The 23656-nt window shown below is 41.3% G+C and overlaps 1 protein-coding gene and 1 long non-coding RNA gene across 6 annotated transcripts in view; one reads left to right on the top strand and one right to left on the bottom strand.

The window, feature by feature from the left end:
• Nucleotides 1-23656, top strand: part of slc8a2b (solute carrier family 8 member 2b) — a 212957-nt gene that overhangs the window by 120632 nt on the left and 68669 nt on the right. The gene's annotated exons all lie outside the window — the stretch shown is intronic.
• LOC146694636 (uncharacterized) lies at nucleotides 13154-13804 on the bottom strand. The gene is made up of 2 exons (XR_014923892.1): nucleotides 13421-13804; nucleotides 13154-13335 (listed from the first exon to the last, which is right to left on the bottom strand). It is a non-coding gene; the product is annotated as an uncharacterized LOC146694636 (long non-coding RNA).

Raw genomic sequence — 23656 nt, 5'->3', positions numbered from 1 at the left:
GGATGGTAGAAAAGAAGGCGTTAGGTGAAACAGACGAGCCTGTCCTGAAACATAACCTCTGCCCTTTGTGAACTTCAGGACAGGAGAGGAAGCAATGGTGCAGAGAAGGAAGAAGAGAGGAGCTGAAAGCATGTAATGTCTTTGTAAGCCAGTTTTTTTTCCTTTTCTTTTGTTTTTTCCAAAGCTAACCGCTAATCAAGGACCTCAACAAAAGAATGTACAGTGAAATAAAATAAAAACGATTTCCTTCCTTCTCCTGTCATCTCTTGTTAGTCGTCAGGAACAACTGCACATTAAAATTCTGGAAACGTCATTATTCCCTTTAGCTGGTATTAACTGTGGAGTCTATCCAGTAGAGTTGTGTATCTAAATTATTCATGCGGCTTTGCTTGTACAGGTGTTAAGACTCAAAACAAAACGTCTCTCTGGATACGATGCAGAATAATTTTTCAGACTGCAAAGCTGTTATATTGTATTGGGATTCCCTCCTTCTACCATTTTGGTTGTAAAATTATTTATGAGGTGAAGCTTCTTCATACAGTCTGAACAATGCAGGGCACCATGGGGAGGGTGTGTGTGGGGTTGTGTCTTTCAGTTGGTATAATTAATCCCTTTCTGATCTCGTGTGATTCTGTTAGTAAAAAGTGAGCAAAGTGGACAGATTCAACATCGCTGAAAGAAATCGACAGTAAGAACTAAATTCCTCTGGCAGATTTTAATGATACACACCACCTATGATCAAAGAAAATAAGTTTTAAATTTCAATTCATTGTTCATAAAACTGTGCAGGGTGTGAAATAATTTTATAACATTTGAATTTGGAAGTGCGTGCGTGTCTCCTGTGAGCTGGGTGGAGTCGTTTTTTGGTGGGGTTTTTTCTGCTAATTAGCAATAATTAGCAGATAATGATATACAGTGGGGCAAAAAAGTATTTAGTCAGCCACCGATTGTGCAAGTTCCCCCACCTAAAATGATGACAGAGGTCAGTAATTTGCACCAGAGGTACACTTCAACTGTGAGAGACAGAATGTGAAAAAAAAATCCATGAATCCACATGGTAGGATTTGTAAAGAATTTATTCGTAAATCAGGGTGGAAAATAAGTATTTGGTCAATAACAAAAATACAACTCAATACTTTGTAACATAACCTTTGTTGGCAATAACAGAGGTCAAACGTTTACTATAGGTCTTTACCAGGTTTGCACACACAGTAGCTGGTATTTTGGCCCATTCCTCCATGCAGATCTTCTCGAGAGCAGTGATGTTTTGGGGCTGTCGCCGAGCAACACGGACTTTCAACTCCCGCCACAGATTTTCTATGGGGTTGAGGTCTGGAGACTGGCTAGGCCACTCCAGGACTTTCAAATGCTTCTTACGGAGCCACTCCTTTGTTGCCCGGGCGGTGTGTTTTGGATCATTGTCATGTTGGAAGACCCAGCCTCGTTTCATCTTCAAAGTTCTCACTGATGGAAGGAGGTTTTGGCTCAAAATCTCACGATACATGGCCCCATTCATTCTGTCCTTAACACGGATCAGTCGTCCTGTCCCCTTGGCAGAAAAACAGCCCCATAGCATGATGTTTCCACCCCCATGCTTCACAGTAGGTATGGTGTTCTTGGGATGCAACTCAGTATTCTTCTTCCTCCAAACACGACGAGTTGAGTTTATACCAAAAAGTTCTACTTTGGTTTCATCTGACCACATGACATTCTCCCAATCCTCTGCTGTATCATCCATGTGCTCTCTGGCAAACTTCAGACGGGCCTGGACATGCACTGGCTTCAGCAGCGGAACACGTCTGGCACTGCGGGATTTGATTCCCTGCCGTTGTAGTGTGTTACTGATGGTGACCTTTGTTACTTTGGTCCCAGCTCTCTGCAGGTCATTCACCAGGTCCCCCCGTGTGGTTCTGGGATCTTTGCTCACCGTTCTCATGATCATTTTGACCCCACGGGATGAGATCTTGCGTGGAGCCCCAGATCGAGGGAGATTATCAGTGGTCTTGTATGTCTTCCATTTTCTGATGATTGCTCCCACAGTTGATTTTTTCACACCAAGCTGCTTGCCTATTGTAGATTCACTCTTCCCAGTCTGGTGCAGGTCTACAATACTTTTCCTGGTGTCCTTCGAAAGCTCTTTGGTCTTGGCCATGGCGGAGTTTGGAGTCTGACTGTTTGAGGCTGTGGACAGGTGTCTTTTATACAGATGATGAGTTCAAACAGGTGCCATTCATACAGGTAACGAGTGGGGGACAGAAAAGCTTCTTACAGAAGACGTTACAGGTCTGTGAGAGCCAGAGATTTTCCTTGTTTGAGCTGACCAAATACTTATTTTCCACCCTAATTTACGAATAAATTCTTTACAAATCCTACCATGTGAATTCATGGATTTTTTTTTTCACATTCTGTCTCTCACAGTTGAAGTGTACCTCTGGTGCAAATTACTGACCTCTGTCATCATTTTAAGTGGGGGAACTTGCACAATCGGTGGCTGACTAAATACTTTTTTGCCCCACTGTAGGTACTGCACTGTTAGAGTCCAGCTTTGCAGCCAGTTTTCTAACTGATGATTTAGCATTCAACCCTCTGGTCTAAATACACCTCTGGTTCCAAAAAACAAGAACAGCAACAACAGCAGACAAGATGCTAACACACAACTGTCAGAACCCAGAGTGAGACTGATATGAAGAAAATGTACTTTATTGGTCCCCGTGGGGAAAATCCCTCTCTGCATTTAACCCATTCACTCAGTGAAGCAGTGGGCAGCCACTGGGCACCCGGGGAGCAGTGTGTAGGAACGGTACCTTGCTCAGGGGTACCTCAGGGTAGCTGTTCAGGGGAATCGAACCCCCGACCTTCCGATCATGGGGCCACCACTCTACCTACTGAGCTATCCCTGCCCTTATCCCTGCGTGCTTATCTGTTAACAAACTTTATTTCAGAACGATACTTTTACTGCGCATTCACACAGTTCTCTGGACATGTTCAGTGAAAAATGGATAGTGCTATAAGCTTTAGATGTCTGAAAATATCTGATGGAGGTAAATCCAAAGCTTGGACTTTGAGCTTCTGGGTCTAGGTCGAGACTGCTGAGACAAATGAAATGGTTCTGATGAAAGCCAAGGTGGAATTGACTCACATAGAGGTTCGCAGGCACAATAAACAGCTGCTGAGGTGAATCCGGGTGTAAATTGAGGTCTGTGATTAATTTGACCTGTGGGCTTTAGTCAGCACGAACAGACACACGTTATATGGACAGGATGCCTCTAGAGACAAGTAAGAGACGAGTTTAAAAGAAGAGAGGATCGATATTTAGATGCTTCTCACGTCTCTATTATTGTGACCAGCAGGCATCTTTTAGAGCTGAGGAGCTGCAGCTGTTTGGCCTCTGCCGCTCTGCTGGTAAGTCTCCATCAGTCATGTTCACAGGTATAATTATAGCTCTTTGGTTTGTGATCGGCAGGCTGGGCAGCAAATCAGTCGCAACCCCAGAATGTTATATTACTTTTAGGGCTTTTTCAAAACTTTTAGTTTTCGTCCAATAAACCCCAATTTTGACATTTTGTGTCACTAAACAGTTTTCAGTGTACTGGTCTTACTATTATCCCTGCAGTGGAACCGGATAGCCTGTCTAAGAGTGGATGAATCACAGGGAAATTATGTGCTGAAATTTTTATCTCATTGATGCCAGTTAGTCTTTTATCACTGTGGACTATGTTCACACAGCATCGGAGGGTCTCGGGAGGTTAAGTGGCCGTTGAAGCAAACAGTTTATCAGACTGCTTCTTCACATTCAAGTGCTCAGCTAGAAAAAGTAAGGTGGCTTTTAATGTAAAGCAAGAGTTTGTAACAGTGCGTGGAGCCAGCTGCAGTCTGTTATTAGAAAAGCAACTAATGCCGAGGATTTTTCAGCACTCTAACATTTTTTCATCTTTTGCAGTTCCTACGAACTTTTAGATAAAGAGCTGCAGGCTGAACACCTCCAGCTCTTCAGGAAGGTCACAAACTTTTTAACTGTGCTTTGCGTTTTTTTAAAAATGCATCAGATCAGATCAGCTGCTCATATTGTGACACCAAACCAGACTGTTAACCTGCTGTTTGCCTCTGCTACCTGCTGTAATCGCTATGCATTTAATTCTTGAAGAGTTCAGCTGTTCATTTTGAATCAGCTTTATTGAGGAGCAGCAGAGATTTCTTAAACCCTTTTAGACTGTGGATTTATTTCTGAAAGGAAATCAGAGGATTAACATTACCTGTGCTGGTCAGTGATTTAAATGCAATCTAGTGAGTGCATGTGGGTCATTATTCACCCTCATCACAAGACTAATTACACTCACAATTAGCCTCCATTTCTCTGTGAACCTCGTGGCCCTATTGTAATTTAAATCTAGAGGGATACCCTTTTTTTCCATCACAGGAGAGCTGCCTCTTCTGTCCCTTCTTTAATCAGCATTGTGTTAAATTACATTTTTGCCAGAGGAAAACAGTGATTTGGGCAGCACACCAGAATAAAAAATAAGTCATCTGGAGAGAAATCATCAGCTCACCAACTGCTGTCACGTAAATTGTCTTTTAGTCTTGCAGAATGATTGTCACATTTTATCGAAATCACTATGGTTAAAATGTTGCATATATATGTAAAGAAGCCCCGTGTTTCATATGTCCTGCTCAATAACTGAGAGACCAACATATTTACTGTGGGCCTGAGTTACAACAAAGCTGACTTAGACATGATGAAGCAACAACTTGACTAATACACATTGTCTCATAATTAGTAGTTAACAATATGAACCTTAAGCTACAGTCCCACACACCAACGCAGATCTCTGTCCTAATGGGGACACACATACGATCTTCTGTTTTTGGCTATTAATGAACAAAATAAAGTTGGAAACCAGTTCAAAGACACTTCAAAGTGATCACCTCTGAAACATGAGCAGGTAGATGTAGAGACTTCTGCCTGACTGCTCATCAGTTTGTTACCTGTTGAAGTTCAGGCTCTGCTGAGCTGTGGTCAGCACTGACTCATCGCGCTTCATCATCACTCTGGGTTGTTGGCTAGTTTTGTGTTAGCATGCTGTCCGTGCAGATGCTCACAAAGAGCTGGAGTTGTGTTAGCAGTGTTTCTGTGCTGCATGCAGTTGCACTTTATCATCACGCTCTTGTTTTTTTCAGCAATAAAAATAAAAGTAATGTTTATATCGCCGCTCCTCAAAATCTGTATCGCCCTACTGCTCCACCATTTTCCTCCTCCTTCACATGAACTGAAATCTTTCTGCCTGTGCAGAAAACTGAAGAGCCTCTGAGCGTCCTGTCAGGCAGGATACTTTAATCTGGGGCAGTAGAACAGATGTAGCCTCAAATCCATATTTACTGTCTTTTTGTCATTGTTGTTGTTTTATTGGGGCGTTTTTTGGGGGAAGATTTTTCTCTGTGGACTGAACTCCATTCATACCGAGTTGCTGCAGGCTTTGTGCTCAGTGACCATTTAAGGCAGGATTATAACAGAAACTGCTCTCAGAAACTGTCAGCTGCAGCAGCTCAGTGGAGCTGGAGCACGTTTCACTGCAAATGGCTGCCTGCAGTACATTTTTAAAAAGAACAGCTTTGACATTTAAATGGTCATAAATCTTTTATTCTCTATAGTTTCTAACGTGGCATATATTCTGAACTGGCACATGTGCACAACTACCTGGAAAGCAAATAAGGAGTTGAGCTGGAAACTTGGGAAATGTGAGACATAAAAGGAGCAGAGAAAGAGGAAGGGAAAGCTTTATGCCCTGTAGCCGCCAACTACAGTATAACCCTGCAGATGCACACAGAGAAACAAATGTACTCACAACCAACACACACACACACACACACTCACAGTTGTAATCCTCCGACTGTGGAGCTGCTTGTCCACACCCTCAGGACTAAAACTGTCTTTTAAATACAATAAAGTATAATCCTGTGAGCAGACATGCACACCAAGCAGCATTTTTTCTGCTCTTCTTTCACTGTTTTTAATTCTTATTTTATTTTCAGGCCTCAGTTTATCCATTGATCTGCTTTTACACTGTATTCATGCAGCTGCTGCTCTTGTTTTGAATGACCTGCTGTGCACTGAAAATGAGTTTATACATCTCAAGCAGATGGCTTGCTGTCTTAGTTCGAAGCTTTTGAGGAGAACTGAACAAATCATGGGCTGAAGAACTAAATGATCGATTTTATCAGTGTTACAAACGGTGAGCTTAATTTCTGTGATGCTGGAAACAAAGTAAACAGTTAAAACAGCAAATAATTATCTCACAAAGGACATAATGAAGAGCCGGACGTGCATATCCCCCTTTTAAAAAATTCAGTACTTCAGGTTTGACAGACAGATGGACCTCAGATGCTGCTGGAGGTGAAAATCAGTCTGTTGTGTTTTACTGCATTCTGCATGGGAAACCTTCACTTCGTACGACACTTTCACGATGAGATCACAATGTAAACAAAAGGGAAAGTGCAATGATTTGAAACAAATTATGGTGTCCAAGAGTGTTACTGTTTTTTCTTACGTAAACTTACATTTGTTACATGTTTTCTGCGGTGTTCCTGCTTAATACCAGATTTTTGCTGATGAATAATTCTGGCTTTCCTCGACCATATTTTTGTTTTTTAACGTATTTAATGTCAAACTGATGACTGAAGTGCAGCACTTGGATTCTCACTGTGGAGACAAGCTCGTGGGTTATGTACAAAATGTGGTTTGGCATTATCTTGCCAAAATAATAAATGCCTTGTTAGCAGTGTATGTTACTCCAGAACCTTTAAATATTCAGTATTAATAGAGCCTTCAGAGTTAGTTACCCATTCCATACTCACTAATGTATCTCCACATTGTCCTCATCTGTGGCTTTTGAACTGCTCGGGGAAACTGTGGTTTTCCACACTTTTTTTTTTTTTACATCTTAGAACTAAATACAGTGTAAATGCACAACAGAGTGTTTTACACAGTAACAAGACATTAATATAAAAAGAAACAGGAGATAAAAAACTGAACACTGAAGCACTAAAAATAGCAAAGATAAAGAGCGATATAGGATTGGGATGTATCTATTTTTATTATAAGAGCACTGACGCGACACGTGAGCAACAGAAAGACTTTAAAGTAGTCGAAGTAAACATGACAAATTTCGGGCTCCCGTCTTTATAGAGCTGTTTTTTCCTCTGTGTGCTGTCAGTGGATTCTGAAGCTTTGGCCTATCAAACATTTCTTTATTGGGATTTTCAGTCACGCTCTCGCCAAAGTCTTGAAGCTGTTTTAGAGCCACAAACACTTTTTTTTTGCATTTTAAAGTCTGTGTTTTTTTTAAGGGGGGGCTTTGGATTTGATGACATTCACCTTTTGTGTATCTCTGTAATGTGAGATGACACTGATTGTCTCCTTCTAGCCAACAAGCCTCAGCAGACATAGAGAAAATGATTGTTGAGAGACCAATTTGCTGTGTTATTCAGCCTCAGTCGCAGCTAATAAGAGTTTCTGTGTGTGAAGAAGAGGGAGAGATTGGAAAAGAGAGCACGTTTGTGAGGCTCTCTTTGTTATTTGTCCCTCACTGTGTGTTGCTCTGTCCCAGAGGACAATGGGTCAGATTTTATAGCGTCATTATTACAGCGAGGTGCTCGTGCTGTAGAATCACTCCCGATTCATGCAAACGGCTGTACAACAATCTGAATCTAAGGTGAGACAATGTTTTTTCCTTCAGTGTAAGTTTGACTGAATTAGCAGCTACAAAACTGAAGCAGAATCAGGGTCAGAATCAGATTTGCATCTCGGAAGCCAATTTCACACCTGAAATGTGTGTGAACCTGCATTTCCAACCTGCCATTATTATGAAGTGTGATGTTAGCATGTGTCCTTTGGATTCACAGCTAGCGAGTGGGCGTGGTGTTTGGTGCATGCCCCATCCAGGCAGCCCATTCAGCTCAAGGTCACAGAATAGTTCCAGTTGCACAGATGCATTTGAAGTAGAGGATATCCTGCCATGTGCTGCACATGAGGGAGGAAAAATATGAAAACGACTTTTCCTGCATTACACCTGGGGACATTGCAGTGTTTACACTTTTCTGCTGAGTTTTTGTGTTCAGTAACATCACAAATATCGTTTAAACAAAAAACAAGGAGACCAAGAAAACATCTATTTTGTCTTTATGGAAGTTTTATAGGGTTGACTAGACCCTGCTGGTGTGCAGAGACAGATCGCAAATGCAATGAACTCTTCTGAATCCTCGAGGAACGTTTGACTGCAGTGTCCCATTATTTTAATAACTAAAGATAAGGAAAATTAATTTATTATAGTGAGATATTTTAATGATTAATGTCTTCATTATGTCAGCGTGCTTCAAAATGTAACTGAGTGAGACAATGAACAATAACTAACATCTAACAATGGTGAATATTGCTTTCTTCTTCAGTACTGGGCACAGGTCCTTCATAAAAGCTAAAAAATGTCCAGAGTTTATAAAATATATTTTTCCATTCTGGTCACAGATGCCGTCTCTGGGCACCACAACACTGCCATCAAAGTAGTCATAGTTATACTATCAAATTTTCTATAAAGAAATCTAATTATTAAAAGTAGAAACACCACCAAGCAGTTGGTCGTGTCTGATCCTAATGAGGCTAAAATCCAGTCATATCAAATGCAAACGCAATGACTATCATCCACATGCACGTCACATTTATCATCTGTAAACGAGCTGCTCGCGATGAACAGAGTAGGACGGAGCTGCGCAGTAATAAGGTGGCAAGAAACGATGTGAAGATAAGGTCATGAAGTGCTGCAGGTCAATACCTCTGTGTGTTTAGACTGAATTTAATTACAAGTAGACATGTGCCGAGATTTAAACAAACTCAAAAGCTTCATGCTTCTGTGACTTTTACCAAACACCTAGACTGAATATGTGTGTTGAATTACAAGCAAATTACCTGAGAAAGATCAGATTGCGGTTCAGTTTTAAACAAACGGCCTCATTTGTTTAAATCGATGCAACCCTCAGCGTTATTACCCAGAAGTGTCACTGGCTCTTTTTTCTGGAGCACTAGATTAATGAACACTTAACCCTATCAAAACGAATATCTCGCATGCATACTGTCTGGGCCAGCAGCAGGTAAAGAATGAGAGGAAGAGTGTGGATACTGGATTCGATCATTATTTTGGTTTCAACATTCGCATTTTTAACAGCTCAATGCACAGTGGTACTTTTCACCTGAGCCATATTTCCCCTCTTTGGGGGTTTAAATTATAAATGCAAACAGAAATATTCATTTTTAAGAATGATTGCTACAAACTGTGAAATGGCTGCAGTGGACTGAGCAGTGGCCTGTGTCACAGTTCTTGCTCAGATTGTTGTGTGACTGAGCGTAGAAACAAACGATCTGCCTGGCACACATCATGATTCTCCACTGAGGACACTTGTTGGTAGCTAAACTAATCACTGCTCATGCTGCTTATTTTATAGACGCTGACTTTCAGGAAACTTTGCAGTTGCATGCAGTGGTGAATCACCCAAAGGACTAATATGGAGGGAAAAAAGGCATTTCAGTTTGATGGTCGGGTATATTTATTTGAACTTGGGCACTTTCCAAAAACCAATCCAAATAATAGAGGATGAGTCACAAAGGATGGAGGCAGAGATGAAGAGACAGCTGGTGTTTCTGCACTGATTGCAGACTAAAAAGAAAAAGTTTTGGTCCAAATATTGAATTTCCAGTTTGATGGGCACTGCAGTCCTGCAGATTGTTTTTAACTTCTCTACTCAGCTCTCTACGGGTCGGATTGTGCAAACTGGGTTTTGGCATAAAAGTACTGACCAGATTCTTGTAGTGAACTCGAAGATTTTTGCGGTGATCTGAACCAATTCAGAGAGATATGGAGGGGAGAGGAGATGAACTGCCTTAAATGTATACAAAAGTATTTTAAAATTGATGTGATATTTGACCGGGAGCCAGTGAAGCTGCTGCAGGACAGGGGTCCTGGTGATAATACGTGCAGCAGAGTTCTGGACACGTTGAAGCTTATGGATCGATTTCTGAGTAAGACCAAAGAAGCGTGAATTGCAGTAGTCAATCTGAGAAGTAACAAGGCTATGAACAAGAATGGCAGTGGCATGTGGTGTGCCATGTCTATATTTGGCATAATGGACAACGACGTGACAAATGCTCGCAGATTACCAAGCCGCCTAATTCAAAATCTGATCTCACAGATGACCTGGAACCAAAACCAGTGAAACTAATCTGACCTTGGATGGATTTCAGTCTGATCAATGGATTTATGCTAATAAATGTTAAAACATTTTTTCACTTTATAAAGTTTCTTTGTGGTGAAGCAAACTGGAAAATATTAAATTCATTAAACGGATGTTATTTCAGGACCATGGACAGTGCACAAGGTTGCCACGGCGATCTCAGCCGTGTTGTTCTAACTAAACAAATCCAGAACAAAAAAACTGTAGTGAGACTGTTAACAGAAACAAACTTTTGTCATTCATGCATTTCTGGTTTATCCCTAAAGTGATATAAGCTGACTTAGTGTCAAAGTATTTCTGAAGCCTGTTTCCAACATACTCCGACTCTGTCATGCTGCCACCATACGTCTACATTTAGTTGTGTAAATGTGGGTAAAATGTAGATAAATAAAATTGTATAAATGTATAAGTGTACTTGTATCCTTTTCTGATCACAGTTGACGGGCTGTGCCTGCCCACTCAGTAAATTTCCTGCAGCTGAATGACTTCTCTTTTGTGACCCTGCTCTAAGTTGTGCAGCTGTTGGCAAAATTAAAATGAACTTTTGTAAATCACCCGTGAAACGAACCACAACCTTCAGCACTATTTGCACTCAAATCATTTTCTCCCTTTTATTTAGTTAATCTTGTCCTGTGTGATCAGTAAAACCTGATGGTAGGAATCTTAACAAATACATACTTTATTACTTCCCACCAGTAACTCCAGTATTCCCTGTCCCAGTAATGAAGTATACATATTTTGTAGCTGAATTTTGAAGTATCCAGTACCTACCATACATATATTTTTCTACATTTACTCCCTACAGTTTTACAGATATTCCCACTTTCTACTCCTACATCACTTTGGGTTTAATGATTGACGGGAGTTAATATTTCCTGTTATTCTTGTCTTCCAGATGCCAAACCAATTTGAGACTAAATGGAGAAAACAATAATACTTAAAAAACTGTCCTGCTGGCATATCCATCACTGAGAGATGAAAACGTTTATGCATCAGTTAGAGCATTAGACTCAACCTGGAACTGCATATTTGGTCCAGATGTCCATAAATTGTCCATCGAGCTGAAGTATAAGGGGAGTAACATTTTTCTAAGTGACAGGTAATTTCAAATGCAACATCTCTAACAGATCAACAAATATAATCAAACACATACTGTTTCATTTCTGTTAGTCACACAGTGTGTCTGTCAGCTAAAGGCACTGAAAAGACTAACAGATAAAAAGGTTGGAGACCGCTGGCCTAAACCATTATATTATTTTTATTATTTGTTACAACATTTAAAGTCCCTTCACACAGAAAAGATGTTCACAGGTACCTCTCTCTCTTACTCTCTGTTTCTGTCTCTCTCCCTCTGCTAATGCATTTCTGTCTTCTGCTTTGCACTGAAAGCCTCACACTGGCAGCAGGATGGCTTTTATTGAGGAGACGCCACAGAAAATGAAATGCATTTGCAGCAGAGGAAGGACTTTCGGTGTGCTTTCGATCCCTAACTATGTGTTTACCAAACAAAATAACAGTAATTTTAGAATCTTCCAGACATCTTTAGAGGAGCGGGATGAGAAAGAACCGCTAATATGAGCTGCCAACCGCAGTCACACATCCAGACACAAACAGCAGAAGCAGAGAAAGTTACTAATCTGAGAGCTGTTGTAGTAAAACTGAGGATTATTAGCAGGATTTTTGAAGGAATTTTGAAGCCAAACTTTATCATTTGATTTGATTTGATATACCTTTATTAGTCCCACAAGGGGAAATTTCATTTAAAGCTTTACTGCACAGACAGACATGTTTTCTATAGCTTATTGAATGTTGCACATAATTTAAGCTGAAGGGGAACTATAATGACAAAGTGGCTGAGGTTTTAAGTAATGAGAACAGTGTATCTCTGCAAGTAATCCCTGCCATGGGACTGCCTTAGACTAGTGTAAGTGTTCAGTTTTACACAGACAAGAAAGGAGAGAGAGCTGCCTTCAAGGGGAACAGAGCTAAAATTGTTTGTCTGAGACTGCAGGTGAAATAAGGGGCTTCACCGACGCCCAGTACCAGATAAATTATGAATATACTTCTTTAGTGAAGTCCAAGAAAAAGAAAACATGGAGCTGAAAATGAGAAGAATAGCTTCCTTTAGCTTTATTTATTTTGGGGCAGCTCCCTCTGTACCAGCTTTATTTAGTTGACATGGGAATATTCTGAGCTGTGGAGAATTAGATTTCCCACAGGAATGCTGAATATGTTAGCTCTGTTGACTCATATTACTTTGAAAACTTCAAGCTGTTCTCAAGTCACGGGATTGCAATAGGATTCTTCTCATTTTGTTAAATGGAAGCAGCGAATGAAAACACAAAACAGGAAATATTTAAGAAAAAAGACGCGCTTAGCAGATTCAACAGAAAAATAAAAACTAGAAAGATTGAATTCTGTCAGCTTTTACAAAGAAAGTACTTGACTCTTAAATCCACCGACTACACACTCTCTCTTTACACTAAATAATTCACAGACATTGAAAAGCTTTGTCCAAGTTCAGGAACAGCCTTGTACCTGTTGTTTAATCCTCCTCCAGTTTATTGACTGACTGTAATGGAGGTCATCTGCAATTTTTCGCTGACTGTAGTTGATTGGTGCACTTAGCTGAAATTCTGTGAAAACCTTTTCATGAATGACTGAAACAAATAAAGTTTAATGTAGGCCTTGTATTTAGTTTGAACTTGTAAAAGACTGAAACGCTGTGAAAAAGCATTTCTCTTAGATTTTTATTTAGTTCCCAGTGCTCTTCCCAGCCTAATGGCTGGTTGGTTGCGCTATTCATGCTCCATTTGTCAGGCGCAGTGGCCCGTGGACATGGGATGGACTCAAGCGCAGATTCAAAACCGGAGGCCAGGGGTGAGGTGTAACGAAAAGAGACTTTATTTTTACAATGCTCAGAGGCTAACAGAAAGTGCAGACTAGAATCAATGAACATAAACTAGATGTCTGAGGCGAGAGAAAAATACTGTGGTGAAAACTAGATGGCAGGGATAACTGGGTGCAGGTACTGGGCAGGGAAAACTGTGGCGGGCCCGGGCACTGAAACAGAGGACAGAGCAGTCAGGGGAATCCCACAGAGGGTTGCGAGTGAATCTAAAAAAAATAGTACACTGAGCTGTCTTACAAGCTTGCAGGTGGGGGTTGCGTGGAGGGGGGAGGCAGGAGAGGTCCAGGTGGGTGCTGCATGCAATGCAGGGAGGCAGGCAGGAGAGAATGGCAGCTCCAAAACGGAGAGGGGTTACCGGTGGCAGCAAACTGGTATCCAGGAGAGCTTGGTAGGTGGTTTTCAGAGGCTGACGAAAAAAAACAGAGATACGGTTAATACACACGATTAGTCACCAAGGAACGGACGTGAGGCCGAGAACTGACTAAAGTTGGCAGATAATCTGGCGAAGACCAGTTGAGTGCGCCGGTCATAAATACTGCTGGTCCGATTGCCATCAGGTGAGGAACAACAAAGACTCCACCCAGTGGGGAGGAGCTGATGCTGTGGAAAACCACCCAGACCACGACACCATTCAGTGTGTGTGTGTCTGTGCACACAGCTACTGAGTGTTGCTAAGTCTTGCTTTTCAAAGTGCTGTTTGTCGTCTACTCACTAAAAATTCCCACAAGAGACGGCGAGTTTGGGGACCGTCATTCCACTGTAGAAACAGATGGAGATATATCAGGTTATATGCTTGACTGTGCATATCTGTTTCATTCTTTATTATAAATAAAGCTTTGTCTGTCTTTGAGGCTGTGTTTGCTGCAATAACAATAACTTTCATGTAATGTACATAAGTTACATGGAAACATAAGATTAATTATTTATTATATGGTGATTATTTTTCATCAAACAAATAATTTATAGAAGTAAAACAGATAAGAACTTAATTGTGTGACTTGTAACAGTCTTGGAATAGTTATGTGTTACATTATTAATGTATGCAGAAAGGTAATGTGATTACAGTAAGACTGCAGGCCACAGAGGAAGTTTGACATTGAAGTAGCAGATTTCTGAGTTTGAAAAGGTCCAAGAACATTTTACACATGTGAGGTGAAAAACTGCATTGAAGTAATAAATGAGAACTCTGCAGTATAAAGTGGGGCACAGTACAAAGCAAAGAGTGCAGTAAAATGTTCACGTAGGTCACTTTACTAACAGGAATGCAACACCAGGTCTACAAAAATAAGCCTTTTAGGTTAGAACATAGATATCTGGTGTATTTGGGGAGATATCAACTCACATCTAATTGACTGGACTGAAATGCCAAAAATGAGCAACTCCAAATTTAGTTTAGTAACTTTTCCAAACACCTATGAGGTCTAAAATCTGTTTGGCAGAAGGCGCCCACGGGTGCACTGCTGCATCTATTCTCTCTTCTACTACAGCAATGACTCATGCCGGCACAAAGCCACTCTACCGCTGATTGATTGCAGAGTTTTCTCACTGAAAGCAGCCCAGCATTGAAATAAAGCATGAGGCCACATTGGTGGGGAAGTGCTTTTAGGAACCAGGGAGGCAAGGAAACACCATCCAAGAATCCAGTCGGAGTAGCAGATTAATGTGTTTAAAGGCATATCAGGTGCCCAGACGTGAGATGGAAAACTGAGGGTGAACGCAGTGTGAACAGCAACATTTCAGCAGGATGATGTTTCTTTGGGAAGCTGAGAAATCTGTGTATAACATTTTTTATTTTTCCAGAAGACCTTGCAGTGCATTCCTAAAGCCCTTCTGCTTCTTACTTCCTTACTTTTGCTGTGATGGGGGGTTCACACAAGGCTCCATTAGGGTTTACAATTTTCTGGAGCCTGTTAATATTGCTTATTACTGTAGTTTTCTCTTCAGTGTTAAAATATTCAACAATATGGTGCTGTGTTAAATCTTCACGAAGGTCATGTAGATGTTTTTTCGCAACATATCACCCACCTCGATATTGTTGCAAACCAAGCATCCCCTCAGAGGTCCTCTGTGGAAACACGCAGCATTACACTGGTGGTTCCCTTCATTGTTCCCTACAACACTTGGCTGCCTGAGTATATTTTGCAATTTATTTATATTTTTTACTTGCAGTCTCCCCACTCTTCCGTTCTGCGTGTCACTCGATTAATTCTGCCCTTTCATTCCCCACTTGGTCAAACTCCAAGTCAAACGTCTTGTTCTGCATCTGGCAACAGCGTTCTTGTTTGTTCCACAGCTGGTGGAGAGCTGGCAGCTTTATGCTGAGCTCACGAAGGCTGCAGAGCAAAACAAGGATCAGTCCAAGACCAGCTGGAGTTCATCCACAGGATGGGGAACTTACTGGGGAGGCAGATATGTTTTGTGTTTCTGTCTTTTTTTTTTAAAGTGTGGGTGCATCTCCTTTTCTGTGCCCTTCACTAACTCCAGCTCTATGAGAAACATGTATATCACGCAATCATATAAACCCCCAAATTTTGGAAATTTTTAAATGATTAGACAGAAAAATGATTCTGAAAATCTGCAGGTGAAACACTGAAACACACGCACACATTCATCAGCTGAGGTTTCCCAGCAATCCCATGATCCTCTGAGGGATAGTGTCTAGAGGGAAATGCAGTACATTGTTGTAACTGATAAAACTGAGAGAGCGATGAGATAAGAGGAATGAGACAAGAAGAGAGAGAAAAGTTTGATGTACATGCACGAGTAATGCGTTCATCCCCTTCTTCTCCAGTCAGGTCATTAATCACAGTGCTGATTGTCTCATTCCGGTCATTGTTCAGATACAGGCTAAAAACACTATTTATTGGTGATTGAAGACTGGGACATAAAATGGATTCACAGTGTTGTGTGTGCATATGTGTAATGAAAAAATGGATTTATAGATCACGTGTGACAAATCGGGCACAATATCTGTGTGTAGCTGTGTACGGATTGCCCACTCATGAAACATGCGCATGTTTGGTGGATGAATATCAAAAGAGCTCACAGTTTCCCTGCTTTTAGTGGTTTATTACGTTTACTGCTTAACACATTAGAAATGCTCTGTTCCTTTTCTCAGACAAGAGAAGGAGAGGGAGGGTGAGAACCTGATGAAAAGTAGAAATGTGTGGGTACACTTGTGTGTGCTCAGGTCCTGCTGGTTCACAGATGTCTCAATTTGTGCTTTTGCCAGTCACTGATGACATCACCTCCCGAAAAGGAGCCACACCCACACACAGGAAAGATAACACTGCCAACAATAGGCAAATTTGTGGTAGAAAGATCAATTCTGAATGTCAGTGTTTTAAAATTCCCATTATCCTTCTTGTCAGTACATACAGCATGGTTAAGGTTATGGAAAGACTTTTACAGCTAGCGTCCCTCCAGATTTCCAGCCTTCACACATTTACTTTCCACTTCATTTCTTAGAGGACACCTTTTATTCTGCAGTGGCAGCAATAAAAATGGCACAGCATGCAAACCATGAACTGCAGAAGTGTTCAATATGTGTGCAGGGCTTCACATACAAATTAAAAAGTGTCTGCATCATTCAGTCAGCCCAGTATAATGCATTGTAATGAAGATCTAGTATTCTTTTTCTTATGTCATAAACTCATATTTCTTTGAGTGAGTGGATGTCTTACTGAGCTTAAATGCACTACCAGACGCTATCAGCTGTTCAGACCTTCTGTTTGTGACGGGCAACCAATCAGAATAAAGTTGTCTTAAAAGCAGAGAAGCTAAAATATGTCTTGTCAAACAGAACGTGGACAAACTCCTCTGTAACATAACGAATACTTATTAACTGTGAATGAAGCAAATCTACTCTTCATTTAATCCAAAAATAAGAAATATGCGTACATGATGTTAACATTTAAAAAAAACTGACAGCTAAGTCTTCGGCTTTCACAGTTGATAGAAGACATTCACTGTGCTTCATATCTTTCTGATGTTCCTCCTTTGATGAGGTAGTGATAGTGCTAACATCACACACGCAGACACACAAAATAATGTTTTTCTCCGTTTGCACATTCAGGCTGAACCATTAGTAAACATGCCTGGCTGCAGGTTTTGCTGCTGATTTTCTTCAGAGGAACACTTTATAATCATTCCTTCCTAAAAATTAGTGTCACCAAAATTTACAGCAGCAAAATGTTTTCTGTGAGCCTCAGCCAGCTGGCTCCGGCTGATATTTCGGAGTAACCTGACAAAGGGAAATCACTCATCAAATTTCCTTTGACTTGGTAAATGGGATGAAAAAGTGGCACAGAAGGAGGACGTGGCATGTGAAAGAAAATAGAGTAAATTGATCTACTTGTGCCCTGGGCAGTTTTTTCATCACTCAGTTTCAGTGACACAAAGAAAGGTAAAAAAATCTTCAACCTGAAACTGAAACAAAACCGAATCTCTTCAGATTTCAGTGACAGTTTGAGGATAATCACTATGCATGACTGCGTGGGGACCAGGGGACCCACAGACGCCGTGTTGTTTGTTCTGAAGGTGTGACAGCACTGTGTGCACGAAGCTGGTTGTCTCCCTGTGAGCTGTGCTTTGATTAATTAGCCCTCTGGTGCATGCTGGGAAAGGCTCCAGCTAGTAGCTGGGAAGAAATTAAGAGGAATTTGATTTCTGTCCTGATGGTGTCATACTAACATTTTATAGTAATAGTGTTCAAAACCTATTGATGTTTAGTAAGCAAAGCCCACATCATGCAACAAAGGTTTGGGGTTTTTTGGAGGGGTGGTGGTGGTTAGCACTGTTGGCTCACAGCAAGGTCCTGAGTTCAATTCCACCATCAGGCCGGGGTCTTTCTGTGTGGAGTTTGCGTGTTCTCCCCATGTTTGCGTGGGTTCTCTTTGGGTACTCTGGCGTCCTCCCACAGTCCGAAGACATGCAGTTAGTGGTGATGGGTTCACTGGAAACTCTAAATTGCACATAGCTGTGAATGTGAGTGTAATAATTAATCAGTTATTTATGTATGAATGGAATATCTCAGAGGCAAGATTTGGGGAAATCAGTACAGGTATTACCATAGAAATGCACTTTTTCACAGCGGTTGACTCACAGTCTTGTAGACATCCAACATCTCAATATGCACATCTATCAATGCCTCTTAAGATAAATTTTGATTTAAAAAGAATTAATAAACATTAAAAATTAGATAATATTTTCTCTGTATTTTATTTATTTTAGTTAATTTTTCAAGTTTACAAAATATTTTCAGTTGGTTTAAATTGTTTACGTGGGTCTAATTTTATGTTATAAAGTACAAAGGTTATTATAACTGTACAGGTCCAATCCAACAACACACATATCATGCAGGCCATCAATCTCATAATTCAAATGGGAATTGAACCAAAGGAAGATCTAATTCAGGTTCAGTTCAGTGGCTCTGATCCGTGTCTACGAGGGCTAGCAGACAGCTGTTTCACAGCATCTGTCAATGAGATTGGAGTTTTAAATAAATTACCCACTTAGAGTTATGAAGGGAAGTCACAGAGCCTAAAACTGTATTTGTACCCAGTTGTTTGTTTATTTGTGCTATAAAGTTGGGCATTTTAGAGTTTGTGTGGATTCACACACAAATGTTAGTGTTTCACACGTCCATTAGTGCAAGTCATCATGATATGTTAGATATTACCAGGCCATTTATCCAGCTTTAGAATTTAGAGCCAAGTGAGGTGACCGAGCACATGAGGGCTGACCCAAATACAAAACAGATACATTTAATGAAAGCTAATCATTAGTTAATTACTATGAAGATTACTTAATTGTCCTTCCCAAGCCAAAAGGTGTAAATTAAGTATCATTTTATCATTTAATCATGCTTTTGAAAGCACAATGTGGAACAGCTGTGCTGACATCAGTACAGATATCATATATTTATACTGACTTGCTCCAGTCTTTGTAGCATGTCACTGTTGAACAGCCTCAAGATTGTGTTTAATGTCTTTGTGTCAAAATGACAAGCCTCTGGATTAAACCTAACATTTGATCAACAAGTTAACAAACTCAAAAGAGACCAAAAATTTTAACTAATGGGTGAGTGGAAAAGATAAAAACTTAAACACAACGGTCCAAGTCTGTAGAGAAAAATTGTCACCTGGCATATAAACTCCAAACTCCTTACCCTTTAGTTTTCTTATTTCCTGCTAACTAATACTGCCACAGCACCATCACCAAAAGATCCCATATATGTAAGGAAACCATCAGGGTTTCTGTCACCTGATGGACTTCAGCTACAAAAGAAATAATGCCTTGTTTTTATTAATTAACTTACAAGTCAGCATATGTGTGCAGAAATCGACACACTCCACAAATGACAGAACAACAAAAGTGAAAACTGAGGGAATACAAAAGCTTTAAATACACAAAAGGTAATTAGGAAAATGGGAAACGCCGGGATACACAGCTGAAACTAATCAGGAAAAACAAGTCAAGGGAAGCAACATTGAATACAGCATACAGACTGACTCCCCGGCACCGCCCCTTTGATCTCACTGCACCACCCCTCCCCTGCAGCTGAGCCAGGGACCACACCTCCGCCACAATGAACTGAATGAAGAATAAATTATGCCAACAACATGCAATAAAAAAACATCAAAGTCAAACACTTGGCAGAAGATTCATCTCAAGATTAAAAGCTGAAAATACAAATAGTCATTTTGTGTAAGCTATGACATGTGATTGGTTACTGTTTAACTATGCTTGTCAAAATTAAAAAGCTTTCTTCCTACAGTTACTAAGAACTAGAAACCAAATCAGAAAATATTTGATCATGACATACCAGACACCAGTGTGTGTGTGTGATACAAAGCAACATTTTGGGGCTGCTGATGAAGGACCAAACATATAAGTCCTTTTTGTAAACTCTTGACCTCATTAGACAAAGTGGTTTCTTCCTCTGAGTTTCAGATTAAAGCTTCAAACACTTCTAAACTAATCTAGATCAGATCACTAGATCTGGCGCTGGCGAAGAGATCGAAATAGTCCTTCAAATAAAGAGGAGTCTTATTAGGAAAAAGGGGCTTTGTTGTGAGGCGAGTGTTTGGGAGAGCATCAGGTGGTTTGTTTATTTGCTGACTGAAAGACACTTTTCTAATTCACGGATTGTATCCTGCTGCGTCTCGCCATCTCCGTCTTTTCGTCATCCACTCACCATTCAAAGTTTGGATGAGGATTTCTGTGGTGACAGTAAAATAACAGCCAGCCATCTAAAGGACAGTTACTCTGAAAAATGATTGTGTTTGTGTACCAGAAAATGAACATTGAGAGAGAAAGACAGAACTGAGAGAGAAAGCGATGGGCTGAGAGGCAGAGAGAGGGTAGAAATAGATGGAGAAAAGCACCAGGGACCATAAAGCCTCTCCCCTCTGGAAGTGTATTGCTGCGACAGCTAATACAGTCTGCTTTAAAAGACCAGAGACAAGTCTGTTAGACTGCTGGCTATTTTCAAAGTACCCAGGAGTGGCATCTGTCCTTGAGTTAGCGCTCTCTAAGCCTTTACCAAATGTCTCACAAATTTTAGCTTTTAGCATGGCTTTAACCCAGCAGACCTGCAGGTGTTCCACATCATCTGGTTTTTGGTGTTAAACACACTGTTGCAAGCTTACATTGTGTTAAGAGAAAATGCACCGTTTGAAGACTCACATTTTGTTGAAAAATAGCTCAAAATAAAATAACTTTGAGTCCTGCTTATTTCCTGCCAGCCATCCAAATATATGGTTGAATTCCTATACGTGGGTTTATTAGCAATCCGTTTTTCTTAGCAGACAGCAGTTTCTGTGTCTTTGTCTTCCTCTGTCTATGTGAGGGTTACATTGTTCCATGTCAGATCGCATACTTCCACACATATCTACATTTCTTCATGTGCATTATGAATACCCACGTGGTGTGCACGGTAACATGCTTCAAACACGCTTCAAACTCAGCTTCACTGTCTATGCTCGCTAGTGTAAGGAAAGCATCCACCAGTCGATTTTATCCAGCAGCATGAAGATAAAACATCTTTTGTCAAAGCTGGGAAGGCGCCAAAAGAAAGCTGCAGCCGATCCAGGAGAGAAGGACAACCGCTGCCCAAGCGAAAACCTGCAGTGATCCCGTACATGTCAGGAGCATCGGAGCAGTTGAGACGCATTTTTTCTAAACACCGGGTCTCTGCGGCTTTTAAACCCCAAGGATCGGGTCCCCCGACACAAACAGAGTAACACAGTGTACTCTGTTAAGTGCAGGAGGATTGCCAGGATTTATACATCGGGAAAACCAAACAACCTCTGGCGAAGCGGATGGCACAACGCAGAAGAGCCACCTCGTCAGGCCAGTGGACACTCTTTCAATGATGAGGATGTACACATCCTGGACAGGGAGGAACGCTGGTTTGAGGGCGGAGTCAAGGAGGACATTTACGTGAAAAGGGAAAGACCATCTCTGAATCGAGGAGGGGGCCTAAGGGTACATCTGTCACCATCTTACAATGCTGTGATTGCAGCCATTCCCCAACTCTCTGTGAATGGTACTCATGGCCATTGATCAGTGGTTGTTGATCAATGTCATGAGAATTTACATAATTAAGATTAAGGAACTGACCTCCCAGCCCATTGTTCCTTCAGTGGGCTGGTTTCAGTCATTATGCAAATGTACTGTTTATAAGATTGGATACCTGCAGTCAGCTGAGACTGAAGAAGTCACCTGGATGAGTGACGAAACGTTTCTCCCACAAAACGCTACGTCCAGATGAACAGAATCAACTTTTGGAGATTTTCTTTCCAAGCTCCTCAGACCTTTGTTAGAAGGCTTTTCTTTTCTCTAATGTGTGCTTCATCGTCTGCTCTGTCCCCCTTCCTCCTGTCTGTAAACAGGAAATTAATCTCAGTACGCTGTGCTGAAGGATTCACTTTTAATTGTGGATGCACAGGTGTACCCTTTGCAGAAGTGTTTTTACCTTCGGTGTAAAAAGGAGGTGTACAAACGAGGGTTGATGGATGAATGGATAGGTGGGTGGATGGCAGAAGGACGAGTCCTTAAACAACAATTTCTTTGTTTTCATGAAATGTTTGAGCTATTTAAGATGATTGACTTTGTGAAGAAACTCGTCACTTCTACACTTTACTGTTTATGTTCTGTTGATGATACATTAGCTTGTAAATGTAAGTAAAGTAGCCTTAAATATAAATCTGTGATCATAAAATCTGTCATCATAAAACACAACAGCAGTCGTAATACAAGCTTTATGATGCACTTCTGCCACACCTTATATTTAATTGAAATTGCTTTAAAATGAGGCTTCTTGGAGGATGTCTCACTTTTTGTCATGGTCCTGAGTCTGAGGACTCAGTGTTTTGTGTTCCTTATGCTTTTGTTCATTCAGAGTGTGTATTCTGTTGTGATTTTGCCATTTGTTAGGTTTCTGTTCTTTGCCTGCCTGCTTCCACTTCTCTGTGTTCCCTCTGTCTGTCCATGGTGTTATTGTGTCTGCTCATGAGTCTGCCTGTCAAGTTCAGTGTCCGGTCTGGTTCTCTGTGTCTGTTAGTTTCCTGTTTTATTCTGAAAGTTCATGTCTCATGTCAGTGTGTTCAGTTTTACCTCTCCCCTGTCTCGTTAGCCTTATTGCTCCCAGCTGTGTCTCCCTCCTGTGGCCCATTCCCTGATTACTCCCCGTGTATTTAAGCCCTGTGTTTTCCTGTGCTCTCTGTCGCGTTGTCTGTTTAACTCCATGTCAGTCTGCATTATTCTGTTACCCGGTATTCATTCTGCGTCTCTCTGCCATCTCTCTTTGTGCATTTCGCTCCTCCTCCCGTGAGTGTCTGGTTTAAGTTTTGTTCTTTAGTTTTCCCAGTTTAGGTTTGTTTACTCCCCGCTCTGCTCTTCCTGTTTTGTCACTTTATCACCTCTGCAAATAAATTTTCACTCGCACCCCAGTCAGTGCCTGCATCTTGGATCCTTTTCTCAATTCACCACACGACTGCTGTGCAGCCGTGACAGTACGACGCGACCACAAGATGGATCCAGCGGTCTTGGCCGGGGAGAGCGACCTCACACGTGCCCTACGCCTGGTGGACTGGGTAACCCACACCTCCAATGCACGAGCGAAAGTTGTGGGGATAAATGCCGTTGAGGCAATCCTGGCCGGAAATCCCTATCTCCACCAGGTCCGGGGATTTACAGACTTAATCGCTGAGCTGCATAAAGCCCAGGAAGCGGTGCAAGCTCGGGAAGTAGCCAATTGTGCCCAGCAACAATGGACTACGACTGCCACAAAGCATCCGTCTCAGATTCACCCACCGGAGGTTTCACGGCCCGACCCCCCAGAGGTTTTTCCCTGCCTGTCGGAGCCGTCAGCGGTGGGGAGGAAACATTCGCGCCACCGAGGCTTCACCCCACAGCCGGATTCAGGGACTCCTGTGCGACCAGCTGTGGTGAGTTTTAAGGACGCTG

The sequence above is a fragment of the Copadichromis virginalis genome, linkage group LG14 (assembly GCF_057382275.1).
Source record: "Copadichromis virginalis isolate Kocher_CV1m ecotype Utaka linkage group LG14, C_Virginalis_male_GT1.1, whole genome shotgun sequence".
NCBI lineage: Eukaryota > Metazoa > Chordata > Actinopteri > Cichliformes > Cichlidae > Copadichromis > Copadichromis virginalis.
This window is presented reverse-complemented; position numbering and strand designations above follow the sequence as displayed.